At 38.4% G+C, this 20,379-nt stretch overlaps 1 pseudogene across 1 annotated transcript in view; it reads right to left on the reverse strand.

Moving 5' to 3' along the window:
- Nucleotides 1-1,334: 1,334 nt before the first annotated feature.
- Nucleotides 1,335-20,379, reverse strand: part of LOC146370739 (nectin-4-like) — a 28,379-nt pseudogene continuing 9,334 nt past the window's right edge. The window contains exons 6-8 of the transcript XR_014797123.1: nucleotides 20,236-20,332; nucleotides 19,559-19,643; nucleotides 1,335-19,244 (exon numbers count right to left, since the gene is read on the reverse strand). The product of XR_014797123.1 is annotated as a nectin-4-like (transcript). The remainder of the gene's footprint in view (nucleotides 19,245-19,558; nucleotides 19,644-20,235; nucleotides 20,333-20,379) is intronic.

The raw sequence follows: 20,379 nt of genomic DNA on the forward strand, positions 1-20,379 counted from the left end.
AGAAGAAGAAGAAGCTGTGAGCCAGGAGGGAGGGGGTGAGTGAGTGAGTGAGTGATTCGTTCGCTCTATGATTCAGCACAGGAGGGAGGGGGTGAGCGAGTCCTGAGTGATTCGCTTACGCGGGGGTGAGTAGCTCAAATGTGCTGTTAGCATGTTAGCAGAGCGATGCTACTGTGAACCGAGGAGCTATTTTCTTGATGTGAGCTTCTACTCAGGGTTTTTTCTTCCAGTCCAGTTCAGAGCAGAATTTTTTTTGTTAAGATACTGGATGTTGTGTTTTTCTCCACAATTTTAATTATAAGCTAGATACATTGCTGCTAACAGCAACAGGGATGAGTCAGTGAGTCAGTTGGGCTTGTGAATCATGATTCATGAGTCAGTAAAGTGATTCTCGAGTATTGAACGATTCGTTCATGATTCGCGCATCACTAGTGTGTTGATTTTTTTGACACACGCACCAGAGTGTCAGCTTCAAGCGGGCCATCACTAGTGTTTGGTTTCAGGTTAGTTCTTTAGTTTTCCCCAGTTTAGGTTTGTTAACTCCCCGCTCTGCTCTTCCTCTTTTTGCCACTTTGTCACTTCTGTAAATAAACACTCACTCGCACCCCAGCCAGTACCTGCATTTTGCACTTTTCTCAATACGCAAAAAATACGCAAAAAAAAAGAGTTGAGTAAAGTTTGACTTATCTGACTGTTTTGTTTCACTTAAATAATACGGTAACGTCTACCTTTCTTTAGCATGTCCGAGTTTTTGTGCGATGGTTAGCATCTTCCTCTGCCTTTTGGGTGCTACCGTAGGTGCCTTTGACGGTGCAAAACGTTTAGTCGACATTGTTGTGTTTGTTGGGGAGAAAACGTACAAACATACAGTACAACACCTCAGAGTCACACTGTTAGCGATTGAAGATTTATGTAAATTTAAGAAGCTGAACGCATTCTGTATTGTACAGGAGACACGGTACACGATTTATTAACAGTGGTCTACAGCCAATCAGGACGCAGCACACAATGCGCTTTAAACCCCCCCCCCCCCCCCCCCAAAAAAAAAACCAAACAAACAAACAAACAAACCAAAACAAAAAAAAACCCAGGCAAAATCGTGTCTTGTTTCTTTATGTTGTTGTGGGTTCTCAAGAATGACACCATTACTTAAAGAGAAGGTATTTTATCGAACTGTGGTTCACATGTAAACAAAGCTTAGCCATCACCGTCTGCCCCGAGGTAACTCCCTCTAGCTCTCTAGCTCCCCCTACAGTCTAGGAGTACTAACAACATAAAACATGATACTAGACCAGGGGTGGGCAATCTCAGTCCATGAGGGTTGGTGTCCCTGCAGGTTTTAGATGTGTCCTCGAACCAACACAGCTGATTTAAATGGCTAAATTAGTTCCTCAACATGTCCTGAAGTTCTCCAGAGGCCTGGTAACAAACTAATCATGTGATTCAGGTGTGTTGACCCAAGGTGAGATCTAAAACCTGCAAGGACACCGGCCCTCGTGGACTGAGATTGCCCACCCCTGTACTAGACAAATAAGGATTTGCTGTTATCATTACAAATCGTACAAAAAAAATCAGTGAAACAGCGAGGCCGCACAAGGTGGCCTCGCTGTTTTGTGGATTAATAGACCACAAAATCTATTAAATGAGAATATTTAAATCCATCCAACCGTCAACACTTCCTTCTTTGGCTCTCGGAGGAGGCGGACGCACTTTTTCTCCTCTCCCTTATCTTCCCTGCTTATGTCCTTGTCTAGTCTCGTGGTTTTTTTTGTATTTTCCCTGGAATATTCTCTCACAGTCTGTTCTCTAAAACCTAAAAGAGGAATTATGGATTGGATCAACTGGTCCCTAAATGCAATTGACACCCCTTTCTCAACAAGAAGTTTGGGCTTGGGTGAGCCTGAGTGCTGAAGATATCTACCTATTCGGAACCATGGTAACAGGGTTCTGGCTGATCGGAGTTGGCTTGGCCCTGACTTATCGAAGAATTAAGAAAGCGGAACTGGCTGTTCAAACCCCCACAAGGCTGCCCGCTGGGATTGGAACGATGGGAGAGGCGTGAGTTTCTCAAAATGGGCTCATTGAGTCAGCACGGATAAGATCTTGGAGAGGCTAAGGCTGCTGTGAATACTCAGAATAAGATCTCTGACTGCAGACTGGATACATCTCGGAAGGGCTAGCTCGGAATAACATCTCTGGGCGCAAAATTGGATGACATCTCGGGGAGGCACACTGCCGTGAGTTCTCAGAAATTGGCTCCTTGAGCACAAGAAATGACGACATCACAGAACGCAAGTATGGCGACGCTCGCGGCTCTCCAACGGGAGAGTGAGAGACCAGTGTTGGACTGTAGAACTGCTTTGAAATTCATATGAGCTGTTCACACTAAAGTAAAAAATACCATCACTTCATGCGGATACCCTCTTGGCGCCGGCTGCAAGGCCGGAGCTGAACAAAACACCCTGATAACGACTGTGTTTAGTCTGTTCCTTCCCATTCCATGCAAGGCCACCAGGGTTGGCTGGAAGACTGTTTACTTAGCCTGGCAGGGCGAAGGACACCGTCTCAGCTGAACTATGGACACGCACACACATACATATACTGATACTGATAAGCACTCACCGACGCATCACCCTCCCTACCCCGGATCCAACGCCACCTCCAACGCTTACCTCCCCTCTGATGTGGACATCGGTTCAGTTGGAGGCGCAGTCAAAAGATTGCAGCGGTCCCAGATCAGATGTACACACTAGAACTCTTTCCCATGTTGCTTGTCTGTGTTTATTGTGCTATGGTGTGTTGATATCTGTGCATTCCTGTATTATCCTTTTGTGTTACACATTTCAATGTTTTTTTCCTCGCTACCTAGCCTGACCCGGTCTCCCCAATGTGATGTTTGTGTATTGTATGTATGGTCGGCAAGGTCTGTCATCTCGGTTGTGGGCAAAAGACCTGCAACTGACAAATAAAGGCTATCTCTCATCATCACAACACATATATGGACAGCATCTCTGCATTCCATTACATACACAAAGAAAACACCTCAAACATTCCAACACCCAATCAGAGGACTAGTGAGATTTACTTGACTAATGTGCATATCTGTGCTTGGAGTCAAATGTCTGTTACATCCAAAAATGACATTATCAACAACATTCAATATGTATTATACACAAATAAGAACTAAAAATACCAAATGATTGTGCAATGAAACACATAATGTAAGTTAATAAATAAAATGGCCAGCAGCCAGAGCTGGAACTTCAACAGGTAACAAACTGATGAGCAACCAGGCTGCAGCCCCTTCTACAGTAAAATTCCTATGGTAACTGCTTTGTGCTTATTTTCATCTTTTCTTTATGTTGTCGGTGTTGTGTTTATACCCAAATATTACAGTTTTTTTCAGTCGCTTTGGTGCTTTTCTCAGATCAAAATGAAAATTCTCAAAACCATTAGTGCAACCTCCACAACATTTAGTCATTTGTGAACATCATAGTAGCAATTTCTCCTTCCTCTGAACAAATTGCAAATGTTCTTGGACATGTATCAGTTGCTTTTATTTATTTAATTCTCTGCCATCGACAACAATATAATTTGCTTATGTCATGTCAGTCAAAATGAACTATACTTTTGGATGCTAAATAGTCATTCCCAATAAAACTAATAGTCTTTATTTCATTGCTTGAGTCATTACATACAAAATTGGTGAATTAGTTTTCAAATGCTGTCAAGCAAATGTTGTACCTTTTTTTCATTATTTTTATCTGTCCCCGAAATTGAACAATTTATCTCATGCCATAGTCCCTGAGAATGAGAGGGGTGGAGGTCAACTCAACAAGTATGTTGTTGTGTGGGATAATGTTCCGTTTCACGACTCACATCTGGTCAGACAGTGGTTTGCAGCACATGACAGAATGCCTGTTGAATATCTCCCTCCCTACTCCACATTCCTTAATCCGATAGAGGAGTTTTTGTCTGCCAGGAGGTGGAAGGTTTATGACTGGCATTCACATGCACAAATGACCCTGTTAGCAGCCATGGATGCACCATGTGACAACATCACAGTAGAGTCATGCAGAGGGTGGATTCGCCACTCCAGGAGATACTTTCCTCGCTGCATTGCAAGGGATGATATCCGTTGTGATGTAGATGAGAGTATGTGGCCAGACAGACAGGAACGTCTAAATTTGCCAGAATGATTTACTTTACAATATGTACTGTTATATTGTTCACATTTGTGCACAGCTCTACCAAAAGGGTGTTTCTCATGTTTATTCTAAATACGTGACTGTAGAGTATTTTTTTTTTGCACAATGTTGTAGAATTACAAACATCCTACACAGTAAAAATGTGAAACATACGTATTCAGTGTCTTGTACTCACTTACATCCATAACTACAGGAATGTCTAACTTTACTGTAGATTTTACTGTACATGGCTGTGCAAAAAGTGTATAATGCTGTCTTGAGCATTTTCAGGTAGTGTCACTGAGTTCTGACCTTTTTTTGCATTGGAAGACACCGAGAGAATACTGTAAACTGTCATAATGAAAACATGACAAAGCCATTTGATTATCTTGTTCATCAAAATGGTGTAAAGACTTCTCATTTTGATGACACTGACAGTTTCATTGACATGAATACTTGCTTTTGAGGAATGGATTATCGATTTTGAGCAAGTGACCTGCTTTTGCAGGTTATCCCCTAGGTTTGCAGTTTGCACTAATTGTTTTGAGAAATACACTAACTGCTGTGCAAATGTTAATAGTGATGTGAGAAAAGCACCAAAGCGACTGAGAAAAAGTGTAAAAGAGAGATCATTATATGTGTCCTCATTAGCATAGTGACGGTGTGTGCGACTGTAGTCAAAAGGTTTATATTATTACCTGTTCACAATGAAACAATGAGTTAGAGGTCATTTTATGGAAAAATATTTTTTTCCCAAGTGGACCCTTATAGCAAAGCTGTAAGGGTCCACTTGGGAAAAAATATTTGATAGTCATCAAGGACAGGACATGGGATAGATAAAGAAAAAAAAAAAGACTAGTTGGGAAGAAAGTGTACAGAAGGAGTGGGAAATAAAAATAGAGAAACGATGGAGAGAGAGAGAGGGAGAAAACACTGAAGATCTGCTTCAACACAGACAGTCATATCCAAGACCAATTAATCTAATATTATTAAAGTCTGACCAATACTCCAGAAGGAGTAGTGATTCTTGTGAACATGGAAAAGTGCCCATGAAGCAAAATAAATGACCTTGATTACAATTTAGGTAAACACTCAGTAGGTGATACTTGTGCAATGAACATTTGTCCATTGGTCTATATTTTTTGACTTGTTTGAGCTATCCTGCTAAGTCCTGGTATACTAAATGGAGAACAGCCTGTGCTTCTATTGATATCTCAAGTGTTTGTGCTGCCTCTTTTAGCCCAAAGAGGAAGGAAACCACAAAACTAGTTCAATGAGAAGATGCCTTTTTCCTTGTTGCATATACTTGCTGCATCCATGTTATGCATGTTTTCATAACAAACACAATATGTGGAACATTCTTTTTTTGCTTCTGGAAACACCCATCAGCTAAAGTTCACTGCCAACACCACTAAAACAAATTTAAATAACTTCTGATAATAGTTAATATATTTAGTATAAATATAGTTTTAAATACCTGTCTTTCTCTCTCAGCATTGAAATGAATATGTAAAAACTGTTCAAATTACATTATCTGCTCCAGATAATATTTTCACTTGGTTTGGCTTCTGTCAAACACTGAAATCACTGTAATGTTCACTTCTGTGGGAGAGACTACAAAAAATAAAGACATGAAAGTTTTAAACCTGAACTGATGAAATACTAATGATGTCAAAATAATGTTTGAATCCTGCCACGTCAGGCAAAACTATAAATCTTGGTTGCTTTTCATTTAGTTTCAAGTAGTAATCCTTTTATAGACTTTCAAAGGTGTCATTGACTCATTTACAATAAGCTTGGACTACAAACAACATATTGGGTTTCTTGGTCTTTTGGGGAATTCCACCAGAAACAGAACACCACAGTCATACATTGTCACTAAAACCCCCCACAATACTTCTTTTTCAAAACATCTCAGTTACTTTTGGTTATAGATTGACACATAAACTGCCTCCTTTGATAATTCCCATGGTAACTGTGCAGATTGTTTTGACTGCGGGAGAAGAATAAAGCACAATGAACTCATTATCTAGCTTGGGAAACCAGCCTGAGACAGCTTTTACAGGACAAGGACAGGAATAGAAAATGAATAATCAGATGTGTTGGGTCAGCAATATTACTCTGCGGGACAAGCTGTCTCACTCAAATTGTAAATGCTTGGTACTGAGGGGGGAATGTCTGCAGAGAGAGCAACTAAAATGACAAAAAAGTGACATAACTTATTATTAAGTAATGTATCTATCTAGAGTACATATATAAACCTACTCTGCACACAAAGATTGTAAATAGTGTACTAGACTACTGCCAGCCAGTGAAGAAACACTCGTGTCTGGACAGCAGTCGTTTCATCCAGATTCCTCCCCTATCAAAAAACCTTATTGACTGCTTTAATTTGCTGCATTTATTGGCAATAGCCAATTAAATAATTAAAATTATTAAATGGACAGCGACACAAAGGAGGATATATAATAAACTCTATTAACCTCAGCAGGAGGCTTCGATCCAGCAGCCGTGCAGGTAGCAAATAAAACCTCTTCTGTGCCCAAAGTGGGAAAGTTGTCCTTGATGTGTGTGAAAGGAGGCACTAGGAGATGTACAGAAGGCAAGTAAGTTAACTTATAAGGATGACAGTAAAAGTCACTCTGTCTACATGTCATAAAAAAACTCATCTCTTAAATAAATTTTTTGTTTTGTTTTTCCTATACCAATCACTATAAGAGGTATCTCTGTCTTCTGATTTCCACTGGGAAACAAAGTGTAGCTGCTTTCATCCTTCAGTGCAACACTGGATAACTGGAGAGTTGCATTTTTGTTGTTAAAATTCCCGATATATTTAAATCGATCATCATGTCTATTGACAAACCGTGGTCCTTCCCTTGGTTGGACAGTGATAAAATTGTCATTATGAGGTTTTTCTCTGGTTGTCCTCTGCCAGGTAATCTGAGTCAAGTCATCGCTGATATCAGTGACATGGCAGGGTAAGATAGCAGTACCTCAATGAACCGCTGTCACACTTCCACCAATCACATGGAGAGCTGTAAAGAGCATGAAACACTATTAAAGCTTAGACCTCAGCTGAAAAATATAAACAAGAAAGAACCAGATTTGTGTAAGGTAAAACACTAGTTTCACAATTACATCTACAAACCCAAAAAGGCTTAACTGTTCAAAACCTGAACCAGGACTATCAAAGCAGGTTGGCATCTGGTCTGGGTGAGCAATATGGAATTGGTACTTTACAGATCTAATCAGGGAACAGAACTGAATAGTCATATTTTTTTTCAGTTTTCTTCCAATTCAACTAAATTTTATTTAGAAATCACAACAACAGTGACCTCAAGGTGCTTTATTATGTAATGTAGACCCTACAATAATAAACACAGAGAAAAACCCAACAATCATAAGATTGTCCTATGAGAAAGCAATTTGGTGACAGTGGGAAGGAAAAACTCCCTTTTAACAGGAAGAAGCCTCTAGCAGAACCAGGCTCAGGGAGGGGCGGGGCCATCTGCTGCGACCAGTTGAGTGAGGGGAGGAGACAGGACAAAATACATGCTGTGGAAGAGAGCCAGAGATTAATAACAAGTATGATTCAGTAACCCTCATAATGTCCTCCTGATTTCCATACACCTGTTGTCCTCAGGAGTCAAAAATGACCCCACTTTATTCGAGTGTTTTTTAAAGTACAAAGTATAAATTGTCAATCAATTCAGTGTTACACCTTAGTTTTACTTAAGACCAACACATTACCACAAAATTTACCCTTCATTTTACAATTTAGGGCCACCAGACCTTGCTTACATAAAGTATGTAATAAAATGAGACAATAAAATATTTAAATGTTTAGATTATTTTGACTATTTGACTAACCCCAGAGTGCTGTATGTTGAACTTTAATAAGATTGTTTTTTTTTAATCATTTAACATTTTTAAATGGCAGCACATAATAACACCTGTTGTCCTCAGGGGTCAAAAATGACCCCATCTGGTTTGATTGATACTTAATTAATATGAAGTGGATTTTTCACCCACTTTTCATTAAAACTTAATTTAAACATTTTGACACTATTTCTTTATTCCATTTCAAATTTATGTCTGCTAAAACCTCATTTAGATTAACTTTTTCTTTGTTTTTGGGGGAAAAAAATAAATTAAATCACCAGTTATTGTGATTATCATTTCACAACCAGAGTTGGTTGCTTTGACAGATTATCAAAGATGGGTATATGTCAAAGTTTATTTAGGAAGCTGTTTTTAAACTACTTCAAGTTTTTTTACTGGCGGCAAATAATCACATCTGTTGTTCTCTGGGCTCAAAAATGACCCCATCGTGTTTGACTATTTATAAAGCAATAAGTATAAAATATCATCCATCTCTTTGTTTCAAGGTTTTATCCATCTTTATTCCAACTCATTACATGACATTTTTCTATATTTTTGCATGGTAGGGCATGGGTCTTAGTGAAGGCAAACTTTCATGAGAACAAAGGTGTTTACATATTTGTTACAAGTGCAGGAGGAAGCTCATGTTTATTACTTTGTACTGGTCCCACCATGGACAGCTTTCTTTTCTGCAGTTGCAGGCCAAGGGCATATAAAGTAAACAAGTTGTTGCAGGTGATCATTTTCTTTTTTAAACCTGCTGTAATGTTAGGGACAACTCGCATGCCCTGACTGCAGACTAGACGGTTTGCCATCATACACTAGCATGTTCCATGTACAGCTGGACCTGGAATCACATACGGCCCATGTTTTTATCTCATAGTTCCCCAGTTTACTTGGGATGTTCTGTTGGAATGGACAGAGTCCTCTGAAGGGGACTTGCTGCTCATACACAGTCATATCAGTACCTGGATCTTACATGAACAGCAGGAGAAACACCCACCTGTTCCATACACCTCACAGGAGCACGTTTGTGTCATGAACGACAATCTTCTATTGTGTCTTTATCATGGAATTATATCACTTTTGAGATTCTATGATTAATCTTGTGTCAGTCACGGTAGCGTGAAAACTGCCCTAAAAGACTCAGGATGTCATAAACTGGCCGAAGTGACCTTACTGGATAGATGCAAGGCTGTAAGAATCAACATACCCACATACCCCAAAAAAATAGCTCACAAGCCTGCAATGGAGGCTCATGAGCATATGTTCTGTGTATGCATTATTGTAGGGTCTACCTTACAATATAAAGCTGTCCTTGGGGGACAACAGGTGTTAAAAAATCCAATTAAAACCCCTAAATAAATCAAATTACTTAAATCTTATTCCAGTCATGCATAGCATAGTACTGAATAACCCCCGTTCTTTTCAGACCATTTGATGAATAAAAAACACATTTTTGATGGCAAAGGATTTCTTTTGGGGACAGAAATGACCCAAGGACAACACATAGTGAGTGAGAAAGGTGAGTGAAGAAGCAATAATCAGTGCATCATAGAAATCCACCTGCGGCCTCCACCTGTTGCAGCATAACTAAGTGAAGATTCAGGGTTTATTTCTTATCTGTGAAACTTGGAGGAGGGAATTGATGCCTCTGCAGGTTACAAAGTAACTATGTGTATTACAGCAATGGTGGGTAACTAATTTTCCCAAAGGGCTACATGAGAAACTGGAACTGCTGTGGAAGTCTGTACCTGAGCCGAACTCGATTCTTCTCAATATAAAACTGGCTCTCTCTTTACAAACTGGTACAAGTAGTTGTTTCAGTCAGGCAATGAAAATGTGAAATAGGCATGGCAAAAGCAGCAGCATTGTAATCACTATTTAATCAACATTCCAAGAAATAATTGTGATGCAAAATGTGCAGATTTTTGCAACATTTCACTTTCATTAAAAAAAGTGTTATTGCTGTTTCAGTTGTACTTCACTTACTTAATGTTCAGTGTTTAAGATCACATTTCTATAGTTCAACTTTGGCACTGACTTACCAATATCACTTCTGGGGTTATTTCACTCACTTTATTTAGCATTCGCTTCAAAGGTCAAACATTTTTTGCCTGTCAGATTTGAACAGCCATCAGTTTTAACACCTGTTAGTTTATTTCATTTCAACCAAAGTTTTTCCATGAATAACCAAACAAACAAACGAAAACTTTATACACACTGTTCGTTTCTCTGGTAAGCAGGTAAGTACAGGGGAAAGGGTTAAAAAAAAGGAAGAAAAATATAATATATATATTATAGGAATAATTTTACGAGGAGATAATGTTTTTGATCCTTCGAAAAGTGAAAAACTGTCCCGTTAAGTAGAAACAGGATCGCAGTCTGGAATAAAAAAAAGGCTGCAGGTCTGAAGAATGAGGGGAGGAGTTAAAGCAACCATTAAAAAAAAGTTGTTTTTAGGAGTAAAATTATTTGGATTGCAAATGTGTTGCCCGCTCCACCCCAAATTCAGACTACACAAATAAGATCATACTCTAAAATGTAAAACTTTTATTTCTTATTCTAACCGTGCTATTGAAAAAGAAAAGAAAAAAGATGGATTGAGAAGCTCCTTCATTGGAGTTTGGATCATCACAGAGTTTTTGCTTGTCCTCATAAAAGCGCTAGTTGAGATGAGGAGTGATCTGACTAGGATGCCTGAGGGCATATGTAACCCAGGACCCAGGACATGCCGGTGAGATTGGCGAGAGCTGTCGCTCAAACAGCACAAAGGAAGTATACACATCCTTCCCATTAAATTCTTACTGTCTTCGTGCACTCCGAACGTTCCTCTCTCAGCACCCTATTATATGCTTTCTTTAGATCTATAAAACCCTTGTCCATACTTGCTGTGCTCATGTTGCATGAAGCCATACTGCTGATCACTGATCATCACTTCTCCTCTTAACCTAGCTTCAACCACTTTTTTCCAAATATTCATGTTATAGCTCATCAGCTTTATCCCCCTGTAGTTACTACAGCTCTGCATATCACCCTTGTTCCTGAAAATTGGCACCAGAATACTTCTTCTTCTCTCCTCAGACATTCTCTTTATCTCCAGAACTGTGCTAAACAACCTGGTCAAAAGCCCACAGCTCTGCTTAGCTCCAGAGATATGTCATCTAGACTATGGACCATTTCATTCTCCATCTTCTTAATAGCTTCCCTCACTTCTTTACTAAATCTCTGAACTTCCTGGTTCATCAACTGTCCACCATGTCCTCCACTCTCTTGTTTTCTACATACATCAGCTGGAAGTATGCTTCCATCTTCTCAGTGCACTCGCATCATATGTTTCCATTCCTATCGTTAATCCCCCTAATTTGCTCCATCTCTTTGCCTAGCTATCCAGCATCAAATACAACTCACTTAAAACTGTTCCCTTTGCCACCCTGCTCTTTACCAGACATCTTACACCAGTACAGCCAGTACTCTTTCTAATCTTTCTGAGTGTCCCACTTCTTAATTGATTCACAGGGGAAAATAATGCTTCCTTCAACAGTTTCTTTATTTTTCACAAGCATTAGCCAAGACATGTAGGTGTTCCAGTAAATATTAGTAAGAATAGAGTAAAAATTATAGTTGTACCAAAACTATCCATAATTTCAGTATGCTCAGTTTAGGATTAGTTTCACTTGCATTTTTACTTATTTATTCACTTTTTTTATTTTGCTTCATGTTTTTCTTCTTTTCTTAATGGATTAATCATTCCCCGTTGTGAAGACTGTAGATGACACTACTGATTTGAGTTCATTTATTTTAATATGTCTGTAACTTGTACACACTTGTACTTGCTTTATGTTTTATATTTAAGAGGAGTAAAGTTATTCAAATAGTTTTTATTCTTTATAATATGTTGTGCAGATCACTGCAGTCATACTTATCTTTACAGACAAGGTGAATAGATAGGTAGCTAGATAGATAAAGAGAGAGAGAAAGAGAGAAGATGCATTATTAATTATTAAATCCAGTCTGATGAGAATTCACTGCTTGAGTTCAGTTTTGGTGTTAAACTCCCAAGAATACCACCTGGATCAATAGTCTTTTTGTCTGATTATTGGCAAAAGGTTTACGGCGGTCTTATTTCTTAGAGATGCTGCTAAGGCTGTAATTAAGCCAAGAGATACAATAACTGAAAAAATGTGCACATAAAAAATCTCTTGATGAATGAATCACAGGCAAGGATATGCTGTATAAACACTGTATAAATTAACAGTACTCAGTGCTGGTTCTAACAGCCAGAGCTGCTTCAAGCTTTATCAGAATCACAATCAGAATACTTTATTAATCCCTAGGGAAATTATGCGAGTTACAGTTGCTCCAGTACAGTAACATTAAGAAAAACAGAAAACAAAACCGACTGAGACAGGACTCTTCTAGACACTCTAACACCCACCAGGACAATGTACATTTCAGATTTTTCATTTAAAATTTTCAGATTGTCTATTTTATTTAATTCATGTAATGTACAAAATTCACCTGGCTGGGAGGTATTGGTATTGTCCAACATTGTCCTTATCTTGGACAACATTGGCCTCTTCGACTCCACCTTAAGAGAGTGCAGCTCCATACACACAACATTACTGGCCTTATGGATCAGTTTATTGACTCTGTCGGCATCAGCAACCCTCAACCTGCCGCCCCAGCATGCAACATCATAGAGGATAGCACTGGCCACACCTGACTCATAGAAAATCCTGAGATTGGTGGTGTGGCTCTGGATTCTAGGCTGACTGCAGGTGAGGTTGTAGGTGAACTTCTGGCACAGCTGTCCTGTGCCAGAAGTTCTGTTGACCCACTGAGAGAGGCTTCATTTAAGAATCACCAGGAACACTGAAGCTCATTGCATTGATCAAGCAGGACTCATGATCTTCACCAGCAGCTCCCTCACAGGGAAATCTTCAGAGCTCCATCGTAGGCCCACCCCAGGAGATGGATAAACCCAGCATTTCATGAACACTGTGATGGAGACCTTTGGTTTGTGTAATGTTATAAATACTCGGTTTTTTAATGTGCAAAAAACTGTAAAGGAATTCCAGATCACAAGTTTGTAGTTTGACATACAAGTGACGACCTTTGACCTTCATCAGGTTTTATTTAATTGTGTCAGATAAAATCAGCTGTGCTCTTCATGCAGCTGAGTACATCAAGTGTTTAAAACAGAAGCTATGCAGGTCTGAGATCAGCAGCTCGCTGAAAAACCAAACTGAGGTCCTGTTAATGCTGATATATAGTGACACAGTTACATGGGTGATTAGTCCTTTTGACTTTTTGTCTTTAACTTTATCAATAAAACAGCTGCAGCTTTCACTGACAGCACATGTGATACTTTAACCTTTGTACTGTTTTCATCAGTTCATTTTGCAGTTAACATGTGAACATGATGATCTGTCTGCTGTCACTGGTTGGTGCTGAGGTCCAAATCTGAGGGCAGCTCCTGTAATCACAACGAGAACAGAAACATCACAAACTGAAATATAAAGTTTATCTTTCAAATCCCAAATAAAGCTGATCCTTCTCTGTCCTCACACACCCAGGATCTGAAGCTCTTCTCTTACATTTTTTTCAGTTCTACGGTTCAATCCATAGTTACTTATTAATGAGGAATTACTTAAGTACAAGCTTTAAAAAAAATTAAAAAAAATAAATTGGTGTTACTGTCTTTAAAGATGTGGCAAGAGACTGAAAACATGCTGCTGTTTGAATATATTTAATAATCAGCTCTGCAGCTCTGAGCTGAAGCAGAGTGCAATCTGTTGCTTTTACAGTATAATACTTGTAATAAAAGTACAGTAACGGTAATTAGTGACTGAGCAACTCGGGACGTTTCTCTTGATTTCTTTAGTCAGGGTAAATTCATTCATCTGCACGGATTAGCTAAACGAACTTTACAAAACAAGTTTCCCCGACAGCCGAGTGCTCATTTTAGCTAGGTCTCAGGACCTAGCTAAGGACGGTAGTTACGGATTAGCTTACAAACACGTTTAACTTACTGAAAAAGTGCAGCAGGGCCTCGGGTCCTTCTGTCGGGTTGTCCAGTTTACTGAAGAACACCTCAGGCTGTCAGGTTAAAACAGTCGGTCGTGGTTTTGTAACGTAAACGCTGGCCCTCCTCTCAGAGCCTATGCTCGATCTGCTATTCCTGAACAGAGATACGCAAGTTTCCCCGTGACTGCAGCTGTCAGTCAAAGCTGCTATGATGACGTAACACCCCCATTTAACATCGCCCCGTTAGTAATTAGAATCAAACTTATGGGAAAGGAGACCCCTTAGACATGAATCAACGCGATGAGAACTATTGATAACAAAAGAAAGAATCGTATCCACTAACATGGAGGAGGCGAGGTTTATGACCTATACTTCAGCCAGACACCAGGGGGCGACAGAGACGTTTTGGCTTCATTTTTTGGGAGCTATCGCATCGTCCATGTTTTCTACAGTCATTGATCAAACACTGTAACAGATCTAAAACTACAACAAGAGCACAACACACAAAAAAAATGAAATAAATGTAAAACTTCTTCAGCCATTTGAGGCACCAGTATAGGCTATTTGGTATTTAAATATAATAATAATTAATGGTGATAAATAGTTTTCCGCTTTAACACATTGGTTCTCAAACTTTCTGACATGCCAAAAGTACAAATGAAAAAATAAATAATTTAAAAAAATGTTTTGTGCCCACACCGAGGAGTTTGTAATTAGTCAAGTAATTAAACAGTCATTAACAAATCAAAAAGGTACAAGATGAATTTTAGTTAAAAGTTGACATTAAGAGCAACAGGCTCTTGTTTTTTAATGACCTTTACAAAAACAACAAAAAACAATCAAAAACTTTTTTTCCCATGATGCTTCAATACCTGGTCCATGTTCCACAGCTTGAGAACCACTGTTATCATGTGCAGTGCATGGATATACATTAAGAATTAAAACATTTTTACTGATCTTACTTTCTCAAAATGTTTAGAAAACAGAAAGTGTCATGTCTTCATTGTTAGGTTTAAAGAAAAGAACAAAAACTTGATAAATAATATAAAGTGTAGAGTTAAAATACACACGCAAGTGTTGCTAATGCTAACAAGGATTAAAATTTATGTAACTGAATTTACCATACTCAGCTATGCAGGTAAAAGGCGAAAAATATCTTTACATCCATTATTAAATCTAAGTACAAATTCAGCAACAAGATCCAGAAAAAATGAGTCAACAGTTTCTATCCTAAAATAAAAATAAAACAACATGCTGCCGTGGCCCCCTTCCGGTACTGAAGGTGGCCAAAATGTAATAATACATACAGTGTGCCCTCCAACCAGCCACCATCCAATTCAGAGTCATTTACATTACATGTAAGAAAACACCTCAAGTTTTCCTGAACTGCAAACAGCAAATCAACAGATCTGCGAAAACATGAAAGTATAATGTGACCTTTGACACTGCACATTTCATAAATTCTGTTTTTGCTGACTTTGCTTTCTGTCTTAAGTTTGTATACTCGTAGTTCACAAATGAATTCAACACAAAACAGATGATCAGAGGGTTTCATTGACATGACTTTAGAAGCTTGTTTATAAACAGCTGTTAAATATGCTAATTAACCTTTTACAAAAGTGAAGCAGCCAAAACAAAAACTTAAGGCAGTACCAGAACACATTTCTAGTATAAAAAGAGGTATTGTTTTAATAGCTATTATTAATAGCTGCAGTGCTGACATGTCTGCTTGACTGGTTTAAAACTGTAAACATTGTAAGTTTTATACTCAAACATTCACATAAGTACCATCATGACCACTGAGACAATGGAAACTGTGAATCAACAAGACTAGAACATTTTTTTTTTAAAAAAACCCTCAGAATTTAATGATAATAATTTAGAATATGCACTTAACACATGAAAACATGGAAAATCATTAAAAAAAAAATGTAAACTTGACATCACACTAACAAAATACCCACCTTCTAATCTATCACATAATATTTCAGTCAGTGACCAACAGTGTTGGTCAAGTTACTTGAAAAAAGTAATCAGTAACTAATTACCGATTACTTCCCCAAAAAAGTAATCATGTTACTTTACTGATTACTTATTTTCAAAAGTAATTAATTACTTAGTTACTTAGTTACTTTTTAAAAACACAATTTACAACCTGAGTAGGTGATAAAGCGATAGATCTTTCAGCCTAATTCTACTTTTTCTGCATAATCCATCATACAAAATGTAATCAAATGGAAAAGACTCTTTTTAAAACTTGTTTTATTAGTTTTAACCTTTTAACTTTATGCATCAAGCAAAAAATTTAATTATATGCAACATTCTCTGACTGGAAGAAATTTGTTTAACATTTAAACTTATTTTCTGCACATTCCAGCACATAAAATATATTTTTTTTGTGTGTGTTTACACTCAGTCTTTCAAATAGATGCAAGTAAAACACAGCAGAAAATAAATAAACTCAAAGACTAGCGGTCCTGTTGCTCTATTTTCACCTGTAAAGCAGGAGTGGAGTAGGCGGAGGTTTACCCTGGTGCAGGTGTACCGCAGCGGTCAGTTGAAGAATCCGCGAGTTTCTCTGTGAGTTTCCCCATTACGTGGTAGCGCACTCGGTGCTTGCTTGGAGGTTTAGGGGGGTTTTTTTCGCTGTAAAAAGAAGTTTTCTTCCCACGCACAACAGACACTAATGTTTTTGTCACTTTTTATGGAATCAAACTCAAAGTAAGGTCAGTACTTCCACGCTTTAAACGCTGCACGCTCATACTCTCTCCCGCACTCGATATATGATCCATTGTTGATCTGCACACAGCTGTTGTCATGAACGTCGCACTCGCTTACGTCACTGTCATGAGACAGTCTCGCAAAAAAAAAAATCACGGTTTTAGTAACGCAGTAACGCAGCATTCCTACAGGAAAGTAACGGTAATCTAATTACCGTTTTTGCAATGGTAATCCCTTACTTTACTCGTTACCTGAAAAAGTAATCAGATTACAGTAAGGCGTTACTTGTAACGCGTTACTGCCCATCTCTGGTGACCAATATGGTGGGGAAAAAATTTTAACCATAAAACAATGAATGTTTATTAATTAGCAGTAAATTTCATACATCCATGTATGAAGTGTGACTTTATAGACTGGTCACTGCTCTCCACCTACAGCAGCTGGAGTTATGAATCATTAACAAAGCTTGTTTTGCCTGAGTGGACATTTTAGAAAACCTTTCCATCTCATTATGTATGATAGCCAACAAAGTACACTGCTCAAAAAGGAACACTTGATTATCACCATATATCACAAACCAATTTTAGCACCCGATTCACATAACACTAGACCACTATGGCCCGTCCAGCAGGTGATGGGTTCACTGGAGTAACTGGGGTCAGCCAGGACCCATGAATAACAGGTTTTTAATAAAAAGCCCCTTGACTAAGCCTGGCTTTATGAAGGGGCCCTGGTAACCAAGATTCTGTCAAGTAACTTCTCATCATCAAACTCTTTTGAATCACACTTGGTCTGGCCCTTTACCCATGACCAATTTACCTAGGGAGACCCTACCAGGACCAAACTGTCCTCGACAACACAGCTCCTGGGATCAGAAGGACACGCAAACCCCTTCACCGTGATAAGGTGGTGATTCATGAAGGGGGATGTAGGGAATACTTCTTTCCTACACCTGGACAAATCTTTGCTTTTACTTCTGTATCAATTACCCTATGCTTACTTTGGATCTGTGCCTGAATTTAACTGTTTACTTTTGCTTATCAGTTCCTTTTTTAAATCATTCCTCACACTGCGCATTATGACAGGAAGTGAAGATAAGGAAAACAGAAAGATAACATCAAAGGGCAAACTAATAACAATACGTTGTCAAGGTGTGCTGTGTGCAGCAGGATGTAGGACTCAAATGCTGGACTCAGAGACTGAAACTCGGAAACTTGAATATGAATTCAAGGAAACTAAAACTAGAAACTCAAAGCAAGAAGCACTAACTAGAAAAACCGGGGAACTAAGAAACAAAACTGCGAACAGAGAACTAGAATGCTACCAGAAACAGAGAGATGAAAGCAGCACGGTGAGGGTACAACACGACACAGAACAAGGAAAACACATGGCTTAAATACACAGAGGGGTAACGAGGGAACGAGACAAAGGAGGAGAGCACAGCTGGGAGTAATGAAGCATTACAAGACGAAGGGGAAGCAAAACTGAAAACATTTACATAGGACAGGGACTGTCAAAGTAAAACAGGAAACATGAGACAGATCACAAAGACTGCAGCATCCAATCTTAGTAAATACACCGATTACGATTAATGACTGATGAGAGAAACCAAATTTTCCAGCTTTCCTGGAAAACAAAAGTGTAGCTTTCATTTTCCAGGAAAGCTGCACTCTCCTGGAAAATGCTGCAACGTGTTACTTTTTACAGTTAAAGGAAAAGATTTCAGCAGGGTGAAGACCTTTAATTTTCTTAAAATTAATTTTAAAAAACAAAGAAAAACCCTATGATTCAACACAGTAAAAAAAAGCCTCATTCTAACCTTTTTAAAGATTTTTTTTCCTCTTTCAAATTTCCTTCTATGTTGCTTTACGTTAGGTTATCCGAGCAAAACATCTGCTTTCGCCCCCATGTACAAACAAGGGTGGGGCTGTATTACTCAAGTATTATATACTATGTGGTAATCTTACTGGTTGGAATTACAAGGTATTCAGACGGTGTGCTTCACTTGACTGTTTGTTCTGTCTGAACCTTATGGTCTCTGCGGTCTACTGATAACACTGATAACATTGTTTCAAATAGAAGCCCTGTGGGTTGTTATCCTCAGTAGCTTAACGGCTTGTGTTATCAGGAGATGAAGAACAGAAAGAACAGTTACCTTCTGTGAACAGTCACAGAAAAACTGCCATTCATATTAACCAGAGCTGGTATGTACACCCTAAATGCTGTGGTAGTGACAAGAAAGCTATAACTAAACTTCATTAAAAACTAAGAGATGATAAACAAAAAGGGGGCAGAGAGATAAACGAACACCAAGTATGTCCACCGGTTCTCCATCTGTTCATTTACCAGCTGACTTGAGAACTTGAGAGAGCTTTCAGTACAGATATAGTCCATCCTTTGCTTCCACAGCTGTCAGGGAGATTGCTGTGGTAGACAGTTCAGAACATTTGTTTAAAATGGTTTTAATTTTAGCTGAACATGCAAAGACCTTCAGTGTATCTGCATATTTTAAAAAGAACATTTAAACTTCTATCATATTCAACACACACACTCATTTTTTAAGAAGAGCAGATTTAATAAAATGACTTGTTTAAAACTAAAACTACTAATATATCTACCATAACTGCATAACAAAGAATTTTACATTAAATAAAGTCATTGGCGTCAAAATATTCAGAGAGAGAAATTAAACTTTGAGTGAAAAAACTGCATATTTCAACAAATTAACAGTTACTGACCTCCGTCTGACGTTCTTGCTGCGCTGCACTGTCACCAGCTGATTCATTTGTTGGGACACGCCGCCAAAAAAGTGTAAACCTATGCCTGGAATTTTGGGGACATTAATTAAAAATCCCTCCAACACCACTGCAATAGAGCTGATATAAAACAATCAAGTGAATGAGTAACCCCATTGTTAAAAGTCAGATATCCAAATACGTGAAACAAAGGCCAATGGCAAACGAGGAGCTATTGTCTATTGTAACACGCTAACTAGTGCACTTTTTTCCCCCACAGAAAGTATCAAAACTGCCAATTAGGCCATTCCTATGATTTGCACTCTCTCTGATAAGATTGCTTTGATTTTGCAGCATAAGTATGGCCTGATTAACTACCGTCAAGAGCTCATTTGTCCACACTTCCATACTATTTTCCTCTTTAATTTAAGAAAAACTAAAGAAGCATTCCACACAGCTTTTAAATAAAGTGTCCATTGAAATTCGAACACCTCAAAATAGAGACTGTGTATATATATAAAAAAAAAAAAACTAAAGTAAAAATAAAAACATTTTTGTACAACCCCTTTGAATTAAAGAGTCTATACTTCAGTTTGGACAGTAGGTCCACATGCTTCAAAGTCAGATCTACTAAATATTATTCTACATTTTGGATACATGCAAGTTAATGTATGAAGTACCTTTGATCTTCATGTTTATAAAAGTACCATACTGCAGCCCCAACGATGCTCAGGAAAATCAAAACACCAAGTAAGGCCCATGCAGCAGAGCACGATCCTGCAGGGACACAAGAATGAAGGATATAATGAGAATTACATTATCTG

The sequence above is a fragment of the Perissodus microlepis genome, chromosome 16, assembly GCF_051167445.1.
Source record: "Perissodus microlepis isolate ML-2025 ecotype Zambia chromosome 16, ASM5116744v1, whole genome shotgun sequence".
NCBI lineage: Eukaryota > Metazoa > Chordata > Actinopteri > Cichliformes > Cichlidae > Perissodus > Perissodus microlepis.